The following is a 21,542-nucleotide window of genomic DNA, read 5'->3' on the forward strand; positions in this document are numbered from 1 at the left end:
GAGATGCGCATACTCTAAAGATTTGTGAACTTTGTTTTTCCCGCTAGTCCCAGACCAGCTGGAGTTGGTGGACAGCTGTCTGCTCCACTCTTCAGGCAAAAAAACCCCCAAACCCTGCTAACTGCTGTTGGGGGAAGGACAGCTTAGTGGTTTGAGCATTGGCCTGCTAAGCCTAGGGTTGTATGTTCAATTCTTGAGGGGGCCATTTAGGGATCTGGGGGGAAAAAACCCTGTGAGGGCTAGTACTTGGTCCTGCTAGTGAAGGCAGGGGATTGGACTTGATGACCTTTCAAGGTCCATTCCAGATCTATGAGATAGGTGTTTTTCTCCATATTTAAAGACCATTGACAGAAGCATGGGCTATGTATATAGACAAAAACCTTAGTATTTCTAGCCTTGTAGAACAGGATTTTTAATAGCCAAGCTGTCAGAGGTGGACAATAAGGCATTATGACTGTAATCACAAAAACTGTTTAACTTCCAACCCAAGTGCCTGTTAGTAGAAGTGTCAGAACTATGATTACTATGATATGTTTGGACATTTAGCTGAAGCATATTAGCTTTCTCCACTTCATTCCCTCCTCACTTTTAACAGGATAGCTAGCTACTTGGATGAGTGTAATGATATAAATAATTCTCTTTTGTTTATTACCTTAAATACTCAGTGGAATATAGAGATGATTAAAGTCAAAATCTGTACATACTTTGCTGTTTTCAGTATGTATTCCATATCTAAAGTGCATCTGCAATGGCACATTCTTATATAAAAAAGCCCAAATATTAAATGAAACAATGCCCTTCACTCCCATGCTCAACAATCCAATAGGTTATATAGCAGGAGCATCTAGTAAGCAGCAGGTTATGGCAATTACTAGAAAATCACTTTGCTAAAAAATTAAGCAAGGAACACCCAAAGGCCACCTGAATATTCCAGAGCTTTCAAACAGGACAACTCAAACTGTACCTTAAAAAAACAATATAAAACATGCACTCAAACCTTGGATTAAATATTGATAATACAGCAAAGTCACTGTTGCTATTGTACAGTCACTCTAAAAGAGCTAATATGGTTCAGTGAGTGCTACTGCAATATAAATTAATAATAATAATAAGCATGCTGTGTGACTTTAAGAGAGATGGTTTTATTATGCCTTGACATAAATTTACCTACTCATTGAAAAGATGTCACACTTAGAAATTAAACTATACATCTGAATCTTGCCTTAAGGAAAGTGTTGGTTGTATATATAATCTGCCAAATTTCTCCTGTTATACCTTGCAAGAGAAATGTTCCCTCTTCTCCAGGAAAGCCTCAATGAATTAAGAGCTTATTTACAGGTGCATTCAGTGTGGTTCACAGGGAAGAAGATCTGTTAGCTTGATCAATCAAGTACTGTCTGTTCTGTCTCTTATAACAAATCCTCTCATTAACAGTTCTGTCACTGGGCTTCATTATTAGAAGCCCATCTCTCAATTGAGGTGTAACTAAACCTTTTAATTCATTGCAGCAAACAGATCTTAAAATAAAGTATCATGTTGAAATGAATTAGATTTCTAGCACTCATTTCTGTTATATGCCTGAACAACATGGCTACACAGGTGTAATGGGCATAATATCCTTCAACTAAGGCTAAGCCATTGTGTAGCATTCACCCTGGTGTGTTTTCATTTGCATTACAAAAATCCATTAATATGACCCAGTAATGTGTTAAACTTTATCCCAGTCCTGCAAGATACTGAGCATCTTTGCCTCATCTTTCCTTTGATGCAAATAGAAGATGCTTGGCAAGGTTGGGTCCTCAGGAATGCAAAATAGAACTTCATTCATGTTCTTAATTAGCTTTATAGATGTTAAAAGCTAATTTTGTCTTCGTTGCATCTTAATATCTTGGTGCATATTTCTGAATTATACTATTTGAAAGATCAAATTTACAATGCTTGCAGGAGAACAAAGGATTAAGCTCAGTGTTTAATCACATGCCTTCCATTTTCTGAACAAAAAAAAAAGTCAATATTTGCTGTTTTGTGCTATAACTAGTCAGCTAATGCCTGCATAGCACAAAGAGAAAGATGATTGTGTTTGCACCAAATCCTACAGTTATTAGACTAACATTCATCTTCAGATAGGTTTCTATGTCTTTCCTTCTTTATTTCAAAGATCCTGTAGACTCATAGACTTTAAAGTCAGAAGGGACCAATACGATCATCTAGTCTGACCTCTTGCACAATGCAGGCCACAGAATCTCACCCACTCACTTCTGTAACAAACCCCTAACCTATGTCTGAGTTATTGAAGTCCTCAAATTGTGGTTTGAAGACTCAAGGTGCAGAGAATCCTCCAGCAAATGACCCGTGCCCCATGCTGCAGAGGAAGGCAAAAAATCTCCAGGGCCTCTGCCAATCTGCCCTGGAGGAAAATTCCTTCCTGACCCCAAATATGGCGATCATTTAAACCCTGAGCATGTGGGCAAGACTCACCAGTTAGCACCCAGGAAAGAATTCTCTGTAGTAACTCAGATCCCACCCCCATCTAACATCTCATCACAGACCACTGGGCATACTTACCTGCTGATAATCAAAGATCAATTGCCAAATTAATTGCCAAAATTAGGCTATCCCATCATACCATCCCCTCCATAAACGTATCAAGCTTAGTCTTAAAGCCAGATATGTCTTTTGCCCCCACTACTCCCCTGGAAGGTTGTTCCAGAACTTCACTCCTCTAATGGTTAGAAAGCTCTGTCTAATTTCAAGTCTAAACTTCCTAGTGTCCAGTTTATATCCATTTGTTCCAGTGTCCACATGGTACTAAGCTTAAATAATTCCTCTCCCACCCTAATATTTATCCCCCTGATATATTTATAAAGAGAAATCATATCCCCCATCAAACTTCTTTTGGTTAGGCTAAACAAGCCAAGCTCTTTGAGTCTCCTTTCATAAGACAGGTTTTCCATTCCTCGGATCATCCTAGTAGCCCATCTGAACCTGTTCCAGTTTGAATTCATCCTTCTTAAACATGGGAGACCAGAACTGCACATAGTATTCCAGATAAGGTCTCACCAGTGCCTTGTATAATGGTACTAACACCTCCTTATCTTTGCTGGAAATACCTTGCCTGATGCATCCTAAAACTTCATTAGCTTTTTTAACGGCCATATCACATTGGCAGATCATAGTCATCCTGTAATCAATCAATACTCTGAGGTCCTTCTCCTCCTCCATTATTTCCAGCTGATATATCCTCAATTTATAACTAAAATTCTTGTTATTAATCCTTAAATGCACTTGCACTTTTCACTACTAAATTTCATCCTATTACTATTACTATAGGGCAGGCCTGCACAACTCGTAAAGCGGCGAGGGCCACATTACTCCAAAGAAAACAGCTGAGGGCCGAAACCCTCGGCCCCGCAGAAACACCCCCCCACAGGACCTCTCTGTCCGTGGAAACACCCTGCTCCAGCACTGCCCAGCCCTGCAGAAACAAATCCTCCTTCCCCAGCACTGCCCCACCAAAACAGCTGTGGGACAAAAAGGAAGGTTGGGGGTGGGGAGGTGATACTTAATTTTAAATCAGCCAGGGGCTCCCAGCTGAAGAAGTGGCTGGGAGCCCCCAGGGGCAAATTAAAGGGCCCAGGGCTCCGGCAGCTGGGGGAACCCGGAACTTTGCGGGGCTGAGGCAGGGATTTAAAGGGCTCAGAGCTCCTGCCCTTTAAATCCCAGCCCCAGCCCATCCACTGGAGCCGCGGCCGGGATTCAAAGGGCTCTGGGCTGCCTGCAGCTGCAGGGAGCCCTGAGCCCTTTAAATCTCATCTATGCCGGGAATCTCTGCGGGCAGCCCAGAGCCCTTTGAATCCTGGCTGCGGCTGAGATTTAAAGAACTCTGGGCTCCTCGCCGCTGCGGGCAGCTCAGAACCTTTTGAGTCCCAGCAGCGGCTGGGATTTAAAGGGCTCTGTTCCGCCCGCAGTGGCGGGGAGCCCAGAGTTCTTTAAATCTCAGCCGCCGCCGGGATTCATAGGGCTCTGGGCTGCCCATGGCTGCGGGCAGCCCAGAGCCCTTTGATTCCCCGCTGCGGGCCGCACAGTGAGCCTCCGCAGGCCACATGCGGCCCACGGGCCGTATGTTGTGCAGGCCTGCTATAGGGACTCTCTGCTACCAATCCTCAGTGAGATGCATACAGGATATTAGAGATCTATAGCCACTTTAATACCCAGCTGTGATGCAACACTGGATGGTGCTGATATATGTAGAACTGGGTGAAATTTCAGTGGAAGAGTCTATTCAACAAAAAATGCAGTTTTGGGGCAAAAGTATTCATGAATTTAGGTCAAATTTGGCAAATAGTTTCAGATGAAGGAAAAAGTTGAAACAGTTTAATGCTATTTGTCAAATGAAACATTTCAACTTTTCATCTTGAAACAATGTCTTGTTTCACATTTCAGCTAAAACTAAGCTGAGGTGAACTGAAACAGCTTTTAACTGTCAGACAAGTTGCATATACTGTAAGGTAACAGGATTTAGATCACTGGCAATTGGAACATGTTGTAAAGGAACACAACAAAATGAGATTTGTTTTGGTCAAAGAATGGGGTGTATAGGCTGAAGCAGCTCGCTGCTCTCTTCAGGGATGATGGGTTCTATCTTTGACACAGCAGCTTTTGTAAGGAAGCAGTCAGCTGGAAATCGAACTCTTTATTTCCACTTGGTACTTTTTTTTTTAAGTCCATTTGCTAAAGTCAATTAAAAGGCTTAGTCTCTTCCAACACATGTGAAAGATGAGCTCCAAGCAAGGAAGCTGTGAGACAGAGTGGTTAATGAGAGAGGAGGCTGAGTGATACAGACATGACAGTGCTTGACGGATCACAGCACGTGGGCTTTTACCTTGTGCCTTGCACACAACTTGCCCATAAACAAGCTGCCTGTTAGTATAGTGAGGTTATTTGCAATGAATGCTTTAAACTGAAGATCTATGGGCTGAATTTTCATGTATGTAATTTGAAAACCTATGAAAAATTAGATTAATTTTTTTGCAACAATTTTCATAAAAAAGTCATCTTTTGTTAGCTGTGTCTGAAAGACACTTATCTGAAAGAAAACAGGGACCATTTTTCCTCATTTTTAAAAAAATCATCCAATTTTTTTGACCAGCTGTACTGAAAGTACAAGTTTTGCTCTGTTTGGACACATTAAGTCCTCTCATGTAGTAAATTCTTTAATGCTCTGACATTTGTTGAGATTAGACTTGATTGGCAAACCTGTAATCTTTAGTTTGCCATTCTATAGTACTTTGTAATTGGCTGGGGACCAGAGGGCTAGAAAAGGGGTAATAGGAGGTTATGGCGCCTTTTTCTTCTACCTCAAGGTCCCATACTGTGTCACCAGCAAAAGCTGCTCCCTTTTCCCTGCTCGCACAGTGGGATCCCTCTACCCAAAACCTTGCTCACCCTGATACAATGGTAACAACTAGAATGGAAATGAAGGACTCAGTACATAAGGGGCTAAAAAGGCCTCAAATGTCCCCAACTCTTGTAACAGCCATCCAAGAGGGGTAGCATGCCCCCCTCATCTGTCTAGGAAAAAGATGGATGTTACTGGCAGCCAAGAATGGGAATGAGAGCAAGTAGAGCTCTACCCTTCCCTGCCTTTAGTCCTCTGAAGTGCTATGGAGGCTGGCACAACAGATGCTGGGATATTGGATCAAGAAGCAAACTGCTGAATTCTACATCCTCTGAGGAAAGAGGTGGAGCACGACTGCTTCAGGCAAGGGCCTCTAATTGCCATTACCAACCAGGGATAAAAGTTCTCACTACCTGATAGCCTGCTTGGAGTGGATTTGTGATTACAGTCCAATCTCAGAGCGGACACTGGTTTAATTCAAGTGCAGGAAAAAAACCCAATTGGCACCCTTTCTGGTGCTCTTGGCAGGCAGGTCGTCCAAGGATTATATTGGCAGGAGGCTGAACTGGCCCTTTGTTCCTAGAGGAGGTGCCTCCAGGTGAAGTTTGAAGCCCTCTGGCCCACCAGTGTACCAGCCTCTTTTCCCCTGACTGTTCTTTCTCCTCTTGTTTCTTTTGATATTGGAAATTGAAGAAATGTACGCCAACTCTCTCTCACTCTCCCATTGTGGAGCTGTGGGGACTGAAGCTGTGTCTAGCCAGTGACAGATGAGAAAATGCTATTTACGCTTTACAAGAGAGGCTAAGAAAATGACATAGGGTGGGTATTTCTGTTTCTGGCACTTTGCTTGCTACGTTAATAAAGGAAATGGAATGCAGCCAGGGATGCTCTTTTGATTCCTTTCTGTCAAAGACATGCACTAGGCTGAGAATGAATGGCGTGACCGTGGCTCTGCTGCTTCTCGGCCATCATTCACCCTCAGTTGAATAAATTGTTTCTGAAGTGCAAAGCTGTGCATGACATTTGCATATAAAATGAAAGCAGCACTGTGTGCTGACTCCATGAGTAGATGGAAAAAGACCCTAACCTCTGCAGAAGAGTGAATTTCAGACTCTCACAGACAGTGTTTGTGGAGCAGCCCTTGCATGGTGCTTGAAGTAATGGTCTTAATGCTCTGCTTCTGTTCAAGGCTATGCCTAAAGGCACAGTCTAGTCCTCAGTTTGCATACTTAAGCATTTGCAGTGGAAGTGATCTGTTTTTATATGGGATGGGACAATGCTTCACGAGATAGGCAGATGGGATGCCAAAAGGCTGAGGCAGGCAGGTAATTAGGGGCCTGATTGAAAGGCCACTGAAGCAAATGGAAAGACTCCGATGGCTCAGGCTTTAAGTAAGCAGGGCATGGCAAGGCCCAACAGCACTCTTTGCAGCGAGCACCACAAACACATATAGGATATTTTTCCATCAGCACTGCAGCCCAGTAAATTCAATGTATTCAGGATATTTTATATGGATTCATTTAATACAGCAAGGGGCTAGTGCATCCCCCACCTCAAAACTAGAGAGGGTTGAAAAACATGCATCTCAGAAATCATGAGCAATTTTTACAGTTTTTCTCCAAAATTTATTGGTGAAGTTTTCAAAAATCAAAACATTATCTTCAGATAGGAGAAGGGGAGGTGGGAAAACTAGTTTTTCCTTAACATTTTGGTTTTGAATTTTAAATTGGATTATATGATTAAAATTTTTAAAATTAATCAAACTCAGAACCCTGGCAAGTGGGCAAAGAAAGGCACCAGACTGGCATCTGGTGACCTTCGCTGCTAAGACCATGGATGCAACCTAAATGATTTTAAACTGACTCATCACATTCACACAAATATAAACTCTTCACTCAGCTAATAAATCTTAGAGCAGCCTTACTTTCTTGGGAATGATTCCTTGGCAAGGCTAATGTGACCCAAAAGGGAAAAAGACGGCATTTTCTGAGATTCCCTAACCCTTCTGTTTATACCTTCTACCTACCCTGAAGGGCTGTTCTACGGGGGCATGCTATGTTGCACTAACCAGTTAATTCACAAATGTCTTGTGTCCACATAACCTCTTTTCAAAGTGATTCATTTGGCATCATAGGTCACAGTAAGTAATCCTCCTTGGAACAGGAGTAATTCCACTTTGTAGTGAGATGAAGTTCATTTGCTTTAGGGTTCAAGTGGACCAATTCCTAGTCGCCATACTGCCAGCAGTCCTCCAAATAGTATCCCACACCTCACTGGACCTGGATTGACCAATCTTACTATCCTGTATGCAGGACCGGCACTAGAGTTTTTCGCGCCCTAGGCGCACGGCCATTTCGCTGCCCCGCCATTTCTGTGGAGGGTCCGTTGGTCCGCGGCTCCGGTGGAGCTGCCGCAGCCGTGCCTGCGGGATGTCCACCGGGGCCGCGCGGGACCAGCGGACCGTCCGCAGGCACGACCGCGACAGGTCCACCGGAGACACCTGTCCCCCCCCCGGCAAAATACCCCCCCAAAAATCCTGGCGCCCCAGGCGATTGCCTAGTTTGCCTCAATGGAAGCGCTGGCCCTGACTGTATGCCCTCCACTACTCTGGGGTCAACTTGACTGGATGTAACCTCTGTTTAAATGCTGGTGGGCCCCTTCTTGGTACAAAGAATAGTGAGTTTGCACATCTGTTACAGCAGTCATGCTCCCCACTGTGCTCCTACGTGGATCCCTGCAGAGGCCCTGGACTTGATTTCTGTCTTTGGAGACAGGCTTGTCCAGTCTCATCTCAATAAGCATTATTGGAAGGAAGACATCTACAAGGACTCTGTCAGAGCAAATGAAGATGAAGGAGCACTTTGAGAGCTGGTCCCAGTACTGGATCAAAACAAAGGGCCTCTAATGGAGATACCTGTAGAAAAGGGACAAGAACATTACCTCCTTTAATGCTCCTGCTAGCTGCTCACATTATCAGGAACTGGACTGCAATTTTGTAAGTTGTGCCATCACCAAACCAAGGTGCTGTGTTGGTAGCACAGAGAATGTGTAACAATCCACCAAACTGTTGACTGCTCCCTTGACTCCACAAATGCCATGGGGTCCAACCAGCAGGAGGTTCTTATTTTTTCTTGTGTCCCTTAGTACCTGTAACTGTGTGAAGAAGGTAGTTTATTCACTGCAGCGAGGCTGTCAATTCTCAAAGGGAGTGGGGGAGATAAAGATGATCTGTTCCATGAAATATTCAGTAGATGTCAACAGAGGGCCATGAAGGTAGAGTTGTGGAGGGCAGTTCTCTGGAACATTCTCAAAAGATCAGAATGGAGGACATGGCCTTTGAGAGGGATATGCTGCAGACAATGCAGAAGCAAAGAGCTGTGGTGGGGCACTTTCTGATGCTCCCTAACATTCCAATGGCACCATTTCAGTTAACAGATCCTTCCCACCACAATCAACCTCACAGGAGATGGAGAACCTGCTAAGCACATCACCTACAGTAGTTTGTGAGCATTCCTTTGTGCTCAATACCAGTCCCCTTAAGTTTGCACTGCCTTCCTTGTTAAACTGTCTTTGTTTATACTGAAAAATCGTTGTCGCTTTTAAAAACTCAATAAATGTATGTTCTAACATTTATGAAAAAGTGAACTAAAGTACAGGTCAACCCATAAATGGCATAACTCCCACCACTCCATGCAATTAATTCACTATAAAATCAAACCAAAACACATCTCCTTGATTACAGAGCATTCATTAATCACCAACCACTATTAATATTGGTGAATCTTCCATGATGATTTGTGCAGCAGCATGGGGAAATAACCCTTCCTGTTTATAGTCCTTGGCTTGATGTGGGAGGCAAAGAACAGGCCATATGTCTCGTCAATAGCACCTATGCAGTTTGGGAACTCTGTGGAAAGCCATCGATAACCTCTTGATCATTGCCAAACAGCAGCCTCCTCAGATCTTCATAAACCTCCATAAAAACAGTCCTGAGAGTTGATCTACAAAGCAAGTAGCTATTGATGGGCTGCAGTTGGGGGTGATCAACTTTTACATGGTGAGAGCAGCGTGTTCCTCTACACTGAGGGGAAGGCTTGTGTTAGGGCTTGTCTACATCAGAAAGTTGCAGCGCTGGTGAGGGAGTTACAGCGCTGCAACTTTGAAGGTGTACACATCTGCAGGGCACCACCAGCGCTGCAACTCCCTGTTTGCAGCGCTGGCCGTACTCCCGTTTTGTCTCGGGTGTAGAGGATCCAGCGCTGGTGATCCAGCGCTGGTAATCCAATGTAGACACTTACCAGCGCTTTTCTTGACCTCCGTGGAAGGAGGAAGCCTCTGGTAATCAAGCTGGTCTCCTTTCCCGGTTTGCTCTCTCGTTCCCGGAGCCCAGAGCAAGCAGGTCTCCTTCCCTGCGGTTTGCTGGGTGGCTCCGGGAACGAGAGAGCAAACCGCGGCGAAGCGGGTCTCCTTTCCCGGTTTGCTCTCTCGTTCCCGGAGCCCCGAGCAAGCAGGTCTCCTTCCCTGCGGTTTGCTGGGTGGCTCCGGGAACGCGAGAGCAAACCGCGGCGAAGCGGGTCTCCTTTCCCGGTTTGCTCTCTCGTTCCCGGAGCCCAGAGCAAGCAGGTCTCCTTCCCTGCGGTTTGCTGGGTGGCTCCGGGAACGCGAGAGCAAACCGCGGCGAAGCGGGTCTCCTTTCCCGGTTTGCTCTCTCGTTCCCGGAGCCCAGAGCAAGCAGGTCTCCTTCCCTGCGGTTTGCTGGGTGGCTCCGGGAACGAGAGAGCAAACCGCGGCGAAGCGGGTCTCCTTTCCCGGTTTGCTCTCTCGTTCCCGGAGCCCCGAGCAAGCAGGTCTCCTTCCCTGCGGTTTGCTGGGTGGCTCCGGGAACGCGAGAGCAAACCGCGGCGAAGCGGGTCTCCTTTCCCGGTTTGCTCTCGCGTTCCCGGAACCCCCCCTTGAAGCCGCCCAACAGCGCTGCAGTGTGGCCACATCTAACACCACTTGCAGCGCTGGTTGCTGTAAGTGTGGCCACTCTGCAGCGCTGGCCCTATACAGCTGTACCAATACAGCTGTAACAACCAGCGCTGCAAAACTTTAGATGTAGACATGGCCTTAGTCTACTGCTGCTCTGGAATGAGCTCTGTGCAGATCTTCAGGGAAGTGGAGTCATCCCAGTTCTGCACCACTATCCCATCCCACCCGTCCCTGCTAGCTGGCTGTGCCTATAAGTGGTGCTTCACTGAGAAAAAGTACTCAAGGAACATACTCGGCAGAATTAACTAGTCAGTTTAATCCTCTTGCTCCACCTCCAACATTAACCATGCCACAGAAGCATTACCAGCCCTATGAAATTGCAAAGCCAAATCCATCCACCTGCGGAACTCAAAACATATGTGCATTATACTGTTTGTAATAATGACTGTGATGATGTGGTGCCCAGCTCTAGGTCCTCCATGCTGCCTGACATGTGTTCAAAAATAGTGCTGGCAAAATGAATGGATGACAGGAGGCAAATCATAGATGTTTTTTAGTTTGACTCCCCAAGTCCCACAATTCCTGTCATTTCCAGTGATTGTATGTATGTGTGTGTATATCTACACACACACACACACCAGAATATAGTGCATGGAAAAAGCACAGAGCATCAACCAGAGCAGCAGAACAGTGTACCATGGGATATCTGCTTAGAATGCTGAGTAGTTAATTTGCATTATTGCAGAGTGGTGTGGACTCAGTGATTAACAATGAAAGTTTCATAACACAGTGGTGTGGGCTCACTTCGGTTTGCTACAGGTAAATTACCTCATTCAGTGCTAACAAACAACACAGATGTAACATCTCTGTGTAGATGTGGCCTAAGAGAGTCAAAGCCCTTTCTTCAAGCCCTCCTCCTGATTCTAGAAGTTATGCTGTCATGGTATAATCCCCCACTCTGAACCTTAGCAACCAAAAGATGGGGTACCAGCATGACTTCCTCTAAGCTCAATTACCAGCTTAGTACTTGTAGCGCTGCCACCAACCAGGAATTCCAGTGCCTGGTACACTCTGGTCCCCCCAAAACCTTGCCCGGGGACCCCCAAGACCCAGTCCCTCTAGATCTTAACACAAGAAAAGTTAACCCTTTCCCTCACCGTTGCCTCTCCCAGACTTCCCCTCCCTGGAAGATCACTGTGATTCAAAACTCCTTGAATCTTTAAACAGAGAGGACAATTCACCTTCCTCCCTCCTTCTCTTTCCCCCTCCCAGACTCTTCCTGAGAGAGAAAGTAATCCTGACACAGAGAGAAATTAGCCTCTCTCTCCCCCTTCCCTCCTTTCTCCCCACCAATTCCCTGTTGAATCCAGACCCCGTCCCCTGGGGTCTCACCAGAATAAAAAAAAGCAATCAAGTTCTTAAACAAGAAAAGTTTTTAATTAAAGAAAGAAAAACAGTAAAAATTAGCTTTGTAAATTAAAAATGGAATAGGTACAGGGTCTTTCAGCTATAGACACTGGGAATACCCTCCCAGTCTAAGTATACAAGTACAAATTAGAATCTTTACAGCAAAATACCAATTTGAACTCCTTTCAGCCAAATACACATTTGAACTCCTCCCAGCCAAATACACATTTGCAAATAAAGAAAACAACCATAAGCCTAACTCGCTTTATCTACCTAGTACTCACTAGTCTGAGCTTATAAGAGCCTGTATTGGAGAGATTGGAGAGAAACCTGGTTGCACGTCTGATCCCTCTGAGCCCCCAGAGTGAACAACCACCAAAATCTAACAGCACACACAAAAACTTCCCTCCCTCAAGATTTGAAAGTATCCTGTCCTCTGATTGGTCTCGGGTCAGGTGACAGCCAGGCTCACTGTTCTTGTTAACCCTTTCCAGGCAAAAGAGATATGAAGCAGTTTTGTTCTATTAACTCTTACTTATCTGTTTATGACATATGCTCATTCAGTCTAGGGACACAGCTAATGTCATGTGACCAATCACATCAGTCTAAATACTTCAAAGGATTTTATTTTGTTGAATAAAAGTCACAATCCCCAACCCCCAGTTTATAATTTCAAATAGCTGTTAAATGTGAAGAAATCATATTCTGCTTATGGAAAGCAACAAAGACTACATTAACTGAAGATATTTTGTTGTGAATTATTTAACACTTACCTTGATACAGAACAAATAAATTATGCATTGCAAATATTAGTATGGTTACTTAAACCTATTTGCATTGAATTTAATACTCCTAAAGTCAATCATATGCCTTAAGAAAAGATTTTTTTTCATACTCCTCTATACTTGCAGGCTCTTTTAACCTATAACTTGAGTGTGAGTTCAAAAGGACTTCTAGCTGCCTTTTTACTTTCTTCCTTTCCCATTTGGTATGTACAAAGATATTTAAAGTGAACAGGGGAGGTCAAGACAACAGAAGCTTTATGTCCCTAAGGTACCACTATGAATTTCAAATCCGATAGTTGGAGACTTCAGAAAACTACTCTGTAGCTTAGTTGGACAGAGCTGTGCAAAATCTTTTTGCATCAAAAATAGTTTTGTAGACTTTAAGGTCCTGTATGTCCTAAGCCATTAAATTTCACCCACATGGCCCTTTACTCAGGCCAGGAATGGAAAAGGACTGTTGCCTATCAGAGCCTCCCCAGGGGAAAGTAGGCTTGGTGTGGAAAGATTACCTTGTTTGGTTTCCATGACCAACTTAAGCTTGTACACCCAGGAGGGTGGAAGTGTTTGTTTTCATGTTATATTGTGGAATGTGAGAGAAGTAAGAGCCTGCCAAGAACTGAGACAGCTGGGAAACAGAAGCAGAGCCACTGCCACACTGCACTATGTGCGTGGGAGGGTGTGTGACCAAAGGCATAGATATAATGGGGATAAAAGAAAGGTTGCATGTACTCCTTCTGCTCCCATTTCCCCACTGGGGAAAAGAAGAAAAATAGAGGAGAAGGTTCACATCCCCTTGACATCTCCTTTCCACCCCCTTGAACACCCATGGGATTACTTAGCAAATTTGCATCACTCTTTTCAATTTTTCATGTTCTGAGATTGAGAGTGTCTCTTCTATTAACAGCCTTAGACTGAGATTCAGTCTGCAGTCTTACTCTGAATCTGTCCATGATGGACCAGATGAAATACACCTCAGTTCCCACCACAAGATAGGAATGGGTATGCTACCAAGCATACCTCGTGGATGCGCACCATACCATTGCAGGCACTATGGCAGGGAACCTGACACAGAGCATTGGCAAGAATGGTAGATGTCTCCTTAGGTTAGATGACCTTTACTGGCCTTCATCTAGACACTAGTGGCACACTGATCAATCTCGTCCTGACAGAAATCCCTCCCTACTACAGTTCAGAGAAAATCTCAGCTGGTGGATCCAAGACTTCCAGATCCAGTTTCTTGTCTGGGGTCTAGAGGCCATTCCCAGACACGCTTTTGGAGGGGGAACACTTGGAGCCAAGGCAACATCAGCAAACAGATCTGGATCTGGATGAGCAGTCCTCTCCTGTTGACACTCTGGGAGTTGCCTCTGCATTACGCCCATCAAAACATGTATTTCAGTTCCATGAGCTGGTGGATAGAATGACATAGAATTAAAAAATTGATTCTGTTTCAGTGGAAAAGACCTCACCAGGTTTTTAATATTTTGGGCTCTCCTGAAAACTGGAACACCCTTTCTCTCTTGGAAGAGGTGCTGCAAAGATTTTGAACGCTCCTACTTCCAGCCAGTCTATGGCAAACAAAGCTGACAAACTGCACGAGCTGCATTCTGAAGAATTTTCATTCTTCCCTGCCCACCTGACTCCAAATTCATAAGTGGTGTCAGTGGCAGTCCAGTGGTCAAAAGGAGGTGAAGTACTTTCCACTCCATCAGAAAGAGAGGGCAGGAAAGTTTTCTCCTCAGCATCTTTAGTAATCAGAGATCCTAATGCCCAATCTGCAATGTCCAGGTATCAATACAGTTTGTAGAAGAATGGCATTAGTTGCTAAAACCATATCTGATGAGCAAAAGAAATTAGCCAAGGCCTTGATAGCAGGAGGACAGTTAGTGGCAAACACAGGCTTAGAGCATCCTTTGTCTCCTCTGATACGGTTTCAAGAGCAGTAATTACAGTCACAACATTGAGACATCATATCTGGCACAGATCATTGAGTCTTCCACCAGAAACTACAACATGCACGGAGGACCTGCCTTTTGAGGGGGATGGCATGTTCAGTGTGAGAAATGAAAAATCCTGGAAAAAATGAGACACCAGGTTAACAGCCAGATCCTTAGGAGTCAACCAATCATTAAGAAGAAAGCCTTCATGAAACAACTCTCGCTAGATCTAGCATCCTGGTTGGATGCTTAGTTTGGAAGAGCAGTACTCCAGTTGCTATGTAATAAGACTCTGTGTCCCACCTTCCTCAGTTAATGGTAGTGCTTATCAAAGTATCCCATGAATTGGAATGTGCAGAGGCAGGGCCGGTGCAAGGATGTTTCGCACCCTAGGTGAAACTTCCACCTTGCGCGCTCCCGCCCCCGCACTCCCGCCCAGAGGTGCCCCCCCATGGTAGCTCCCCCCGTCCACCCTGAGCCCCCCTGTGGCAGCTCCCCCCCGCCCTGAGGCGTCCCCCTTGCGGCAGCTCCCCACCCCCACCCTCCACCCTGAGGCACCCCCCCGCCCTAGCTCACCCCTGCTCCGAGTACGAGCACCCCGAGCACGCCGTGGCTGCTTCATTTCTCCCAACTCCCAGGCTTGCGGCACCTAAGCTGATTGGTGCCACAAGCCTGGGAGGCAGGAGAAGTGAAGCAGCCACAGCATGCTCGGGGAGGAGGCACGGCAGGGATGACCTGGGGCAGAGAGTTCCTCTGCGTGCCACCCCCCCCTTACTAGCTGCAGGCGGCCTTCCCTGCGCTCCCCTGCCCCAACTCCCTCCTCCTAAATGCCGGTGGTGACCAGGGCGGCCGAAGATCCGGCCGCTGCGGTCACTGCCAAAGAAAATGGCGCCCCCCAAATCCTAGAGCCCTAGGCAACCATCTAGGTTGCCTAAATGGTTGCACCAGCCCTGTACAGAGACCACTCAAAAAGTAAAGGAAGGATACATTTCTGTAACTGTAGTTCTATAAGGAACTTGCAAATTCATACTCCCAGTCACATTCCCCTCTTCCTTGGAGTCCTAATTACAATCTCTGACCTGAGATTGTAATGGAAGGATGTACATCAACCAGATCATCATGCCACTTTTTATAGCCTCATCGTCAGATGTTCCAGACAAGGGTGACTTTAGACATTTCACCGCCCCAAGCATGGCAACATGCCACAGGGGGCGCTCTGCTGATCATCGGTCCCGCGGCTCTGGTGGGCCTCCTGCAGGCGTGCCTGCGGAGGGAGCCGCCCTCTGCAGGCATGCCACCGAAGGCTGGCTGCCTGCCACCCTCCCGGCGACCGGCAGAGCACCCCCCATGGCATGCTGCCCCAAGAACGCGTTTGGCATGCTGGGGCCTGGAGCTGCCCCTGGTTCCAGAACAGTGAGGAGGAGAAGCAGGAGGGCACATGATAGTGCTCAAATGAGAACTGCTAGGAAATGATGCACCGTCAGAACTGCACCAGTGGCATATGCCATGAGTGTGAATATGCAGAGTCCATCTCTAAGAACACCGGCTACAGGCGAGTAGCCTTCATTTTTCCTGTTTATAAGCTGCATCAACACAAGGAGATTATACTAGTATAGCTATCCTGGTATAGCTATACCAGCAAACCTTTTCTAGTATAGACTAGCCCTTAGTTCCATAGACAGTCAGGACACACCTGAGTGGATTAGTATAGCATCAGGATGATCCTACAGCAAAAGGCTTTTGTCAACACTTTAACTAAACCTCCTTCCTACATGCTCCCATGTTGCTGTGAGTAAATTGTTCCAAAGGAAAGCTTGGTTCATAGGTTTCTGACTTGAGAGTTCTTGCTCTCATTAAAAGTTGACCAAGGGTGCTTCAATTTATTTTTGTTTTGAAAAGAGATTTCCCCCTGTAACGGGGTGGGACTTACCCCTGCTGGTTGTCCAGGGAATTAGCTTTTCTAGCCTCCGGAGCATCCTCTGCAGGCCAGTGTCCCACTTGCTGCTGGGCCCGAGTCCCTCCTGAATGCCAGTGCCTCTTTCAGTCTGGGGTGCTGCCCCTCGGCAGTACCCCCACAGATCTGGGTCTCCCATCCCCAGGGAACCCCCATCCTCTATCCCCCCCTCTTGCCTCAGACTGAGACTATGGCTATTGCCAGTCTCGATCTAGCCCCCATTCTCTGGGGCCGACTGCAGTGTAAATGCCATTCATCACCGGCAAGGGACTTTTGGACCTGCTGCCCCTGGGCTGCCTCTCTGCAACCCCAGTAGCCTTTCCAGCCTTTAACAAGACTTGCAGCCTGGGGGTTCCCAGGCTGGAGCTCCCCCAGATCCTCTAGCCTTTCCCCAGCCCTGCTCCACTTTAGGTACTCTGTCCCCCTGCAGCCAGGCCCTTCTCCTTCAGCAAGCTAGAGGGAGACTGTCTGTCTGCTCCTGGCCCACTGCCCTCCTACAAGGGCTAGCTAGGCCCTGATTGGGGCATGGCCACAGCTGAAGCTGCTTCCCCAATCAGCCTTTCCCCAGCCCCAGCCCTCTGCAGGGCTGCTTTTAACCCCTCCGGGCAGGAGAGGGGTAACTACCCCACTACACCCCTCCCCCCTGTCCCTTTACCCTTCCTCCTCCTCCTCCTCCTCACACAGGCATTGCATCTTAGGAAGAGAAAGGTGTCTGGATCTTAATATTTAAACTTGGCAGACACTAGTCTTTCTTTTTGGACAGCTGCTCTTAGGAAAGATAATTTTTCATGCAAACAAAAAATTTTCATTTAGGCATTTCCCACAAGCTCTTCATGGATGATGGTTTCAGCGCTAAAATATTAATTTCACTAGCAATCTGCCATGACCCCCACCTCTTTGCCCAAATGAACGAAATTTCTTACATTCTATTTAGTACCAGGGAAGATGGCTATCAATTATAACTGCAGCCTCTTTGGAGGCTTTTTTTTCCATTTATTTATTAATATTTTCTGTTAGAACTAACTGCACATTCTGAAGGAAACGCACGCGCGTGTGTGTGTGTGTGTGTGGGGGTACAAGCACAGGGAAGAAAATATCTGATGGACTTCTTTAGTCCAAACATTTATAAACTTATTTCTGAAGATGATTCAAGACTTTTGCCAATGCATATATTAGTTTACAGTTTGGGATGATACTGTTAGGAGGCAAAAGTAGCATCCAAATAGCTTAGTGCCTATATTTGGAAATATTAGTCTCTGTTTCTCATAGACAGACAGTTTTCCTTGTTTGTTTTTTTTATCTTTGTTCTGTGAGCTGGAAAAAGAATTAAGCTACCCAGGCAATCTGACAGAGGAGTAGCTTCAGAGGACAGAACCTTTCTTACAAATATGGAATACTCAAAAATATTGGCAAATGCATTAAGCTCTTGAAAGGAAACAAATAGCTGTAGAAATTGTTTAACCTTTTGATGCAGTTTTATTTAAGTCTAGTGATGTTTGCAGGATTTGTCAAATTGTACTGGTTTTATTTAAGGTCTACTAATAAAACCCAATGGTTTTAATATGCTATAGTGACATAAAAACTGAGCGAGATAATAGAAAGCCAGTGATTGATAAAGGGGATCCTTACTGGAGCTGAGACAAATTTGGTTTTAGCTTCATACCACTGTGTAAGGTGGAACCGATGGTACTCATACCCTCACCGACTCCCCTGTGGTTGGAGGAAAAACAGCATAAAGGTATCAGACTGTGGTAAGGCTCAGGCAATGTCAATCTCACAGGCACTATGCCCACCCCTTTGCAGAGGACCAACACAAGGCCTCAAAACCGGACTTAAGAGGGATTTAAAGTGGAGCATAGGCCTTTAAAAATAAGTTAAAGAAAATAGCCGATTTTTTCCTCATCTGCTACCACAGCTACTCTTGGGAGGTGTTTGCTGCTTGCCCACACCCATTACACACCTAAGATTTCTTTCCATGAGGCTCATTCTGTCCTGATCCCATGCAGCTCCCTGTTTAACAACAAGGAACTTGCTTTATTGCTGCCACCTCAGCTCCCAATTCTGAGGAAGCACCAGGCATATCCATCGATGTCACATATTTCTGGGACTGTCTCTGGGCATAAGGCTGAAGAGAATTCAGAAATGTTTTCTTGGAACAGCTCTTTTCTTATATCCCTTAGGAAGCTTCAGACTGTCTGGTGGCTCCATGGGAGGCCACAAGACATCCCTTTGCACTGTTATACGGCTACTCTGGACAGTTGCCATTGTAGCTTGCTGCCTCCAACTTTTCTTTAGACATAATGGTAGCTGAGAGTCTTTCAGACTGTGCAACCGGATTACATCATGCTTTCAGAACTGGGATGCAGAACCTCACTCACATTGAGTTGGAGGCTTGTTTTGGGGTTTTCAGCAAAATCCCCACCTACATGCTTCTGAGAAGCTGCTTTGTTGTCCATTCTTTATTCAAGTAACTGAAGGCACTCATTTCCTTTTTGTAAATTTCCTTGGGAACAAAGTTTAGGTGGCATTTATATAATAAAGCAAATTCTAAAAATAGTGATCTCTAATGTAAGAAAAAATAAGTTTATTAATAAATTAATACATGCAATTTGACCGGAAGTGGTAACGTTTGCTACATGAAACAAATAGACAAAAGCAAGGCAAAAAGATAAGCCACCTAACATCATGTTGTGATGTTGCACTCCATATGTTTTATGGAAATATGCTTATGAGTGTAAATATAATGTAACTGGAATATGCTTTATGTAAAAGGTCTCTTGTAAGGTATAAAAAAGGCTATAAACTACTGAATATATTCATCCTACTTGTATGCATATATCATTCTTGTATCTGAAGCTAGAAATATGAAGTATAACTTGGAGGTCCTATTGTAATTATGTAAAGTGTGGGCCATTAATGGTGGTTTAGAATCTTGATGGCTTCCATTGAGTAGGACAATTGGTTGTAAACGGTTTATTTACCTGCAAGCCTTCCTGTGTACATGTGGGCCAAACCAGGAAGAATGGAGACTAGGGCTCTTACTGGAATCCATCTTAAATCTGGTACTTTTCCATTTAGAAGGAGGGGTGGGGACCCAGAGAGACAAAAGATTCCTGCCTTGTGCCAAAGCTATAAAAGGGGGTGGAGCAGGACAAAAGAGGTGTCCAGTCATGAGAAAACCCTTGCTTACCACCTGAGATGTCTGCTGGAACTAAGAAGGACTGCACCAGGGGAAAGGATTGGGCCCAGACTAAGGAGTCTAGTCTGTGAAAGAAGCTTATTGGAACATGTCTGAGAGTGAGACATTACCTATAATCAGTTTCTTAATGTATTAGGCTTAAACTTTCGTGTTTTTGCTTTATTTTGCTTGGTGACTTACTTTCTTCTGTCTGTCATTACTTGAAATCACTTAAATCCTACTTGTTATACTTAATAAAATCACTTTTGTTTATTAATAAACCCAGAGTACTTGATTAATACCTGGAGAAGCAAACAGCTGTGCATATCTCTCTATCAGTGTTACAGAGGGTGGACAATTTATGAATTTATCCTGTATAAGCTTTATACAGAGTAAAATGGAATTATTTGGGGTTTGGATCCCATTGGGAGCTGCGTGTCTGGGTGCTGGAGACGAGTTGCCTGCTAAGCTGTTTTCAGTTAAGTCTGCAGCTTTGGGGGCATGGACCAGACCATGGATCTATGTTGCAGCAAGTTAGTGTGTCTGGCTCAACAAGACACAGTTCTGGAGTCCGAAGCTGGCAGGAAAAATGGGCTCAGAGGTAATTTCAGCACATCAGGTGACAGTTCCAAGGAGGTCTCTGTGACTGAACCCATCCCGCATGAGCTCTTTACCCTTTCGCTCACAGACACACACCTATATGTTACCGTGATGAACTGGAAATAAGATATACACTCAAGATATGTGATTGATGATAACCTGCTGGAATTAAATCTAAAGAGGTTGTGAGGGGAGAAACCACAGGAAACAAAACAATAACAAAGGCTCCTTGAGGAGGTAAGAGCTGGGCCATCAATGAGAGGAAACTATCTGGCTGATTCCCTCCAGGTAGGACTAGTTTACTCTTCCCAAGGCTAAAGGAATCCCAAAAGCTCAATGACCTTGGAAAAGGGAAGATTTATTGGTAGGTGAGCTAGGAGAAGTTGATAGGCTGGGAAGACAAGCAGAGTGACCGGGAGATACAGATTCTATGAGCAGGATGGCCTGCTACACCCTACCAGAGCTGGAGTTAGCTGGGCTGAGGGGAATTGACAACGCTATAAATAATACCCAGGCAGGAAGACCTTTCATTGTTATACTCTGCTCTAAATGCTTTGTGTCTTTGAGGAATGAGTAAATGATGCTTTGTTTTGAAGAAGTTGTTTCTGTATCACTGCAAATGTATGCAGTCATAGAGTCCTGGAGAAAAAGGGTTTGCAGGTGCCAGACAATGCTGGATGTATTCAGATAGTCCCCAGCTGCAGTGTAGGCATACTGTGAGGGTGGGCGTATTGTGGAATTCCATCCTAGGAGCAATAAAGGCCTGAAGCCGGATACCCATAGCTGTTTACTCACTGAGACCCTGAGACGGGACAGCAGTGCAGCTAGCTTGGTGACCAAGAGAATTACCACAAATAGTGTACGCCTCAGGCCACATATCACAACTGTAACTTTTCCCCCTCAACTCTCCTTTCTCTTCACACTTCTCTACCAAACTACCCCTTGCAAACATTATTAGTTCTGTATGTTTTGTTTAGTTACTTGTTGTATTGGTAGGGGATAGCTTGGTAGATGGTGTAATGGAAGGCTGATATTCTTGGGGAGGGCAGAGTTATAAGGTTGCTCTTTATGTCTCAACTATTGGGTCTAAAGCTGGGTACCCAGAGATAGTTTTAAGAGTTATGCGATAGGTGACTCCCGAAGTTAAAGGGAGTTGATGCTACAGTGCTGAGAATAGAATCTAGATTTCCTCATTTCCAGGCCTGTGCTATCTGCAAGATCTGTCCTCCCTGTTCTGTGTTCTGTATAAATGGAAAACAAGGCATTTCAGATGTAAAGGTTTATTTTAGATTAGAATAAAGCAAGAAAGACT

At 45.1% G+C, this 21,542-nt stretch overlaps 1 protein-coding gene across 1 annotated transcript in view; it reads right to left on the minus strand.

Annotated features, from left to right (window-relative positions):
• The window catches only part of HRH1 (histamine receptor H1), a 367,533-nt gene that overhangs the window by 225,607 nt on the left and 120,384 nt on the right, over nt 1-21,542 (minus strand). The window lies entirely within an intron of this gene.

This window comes from Gopherus flavomarginatus, chromosome 6 (genome assembly GCF_025201925.1).
Source record: "Gopherus flavomarginatus isolate rGopFla2 chromosome 6, rGopFla2.mat.asm, whole genome shotgun sequence".
In the NCBI taxonomy this organism is placed as follows: Eukaryota; Metazoa; Chordata; order Testudines; family Testudinidae; genus Gopherus; species Gopherus flavomarginatus.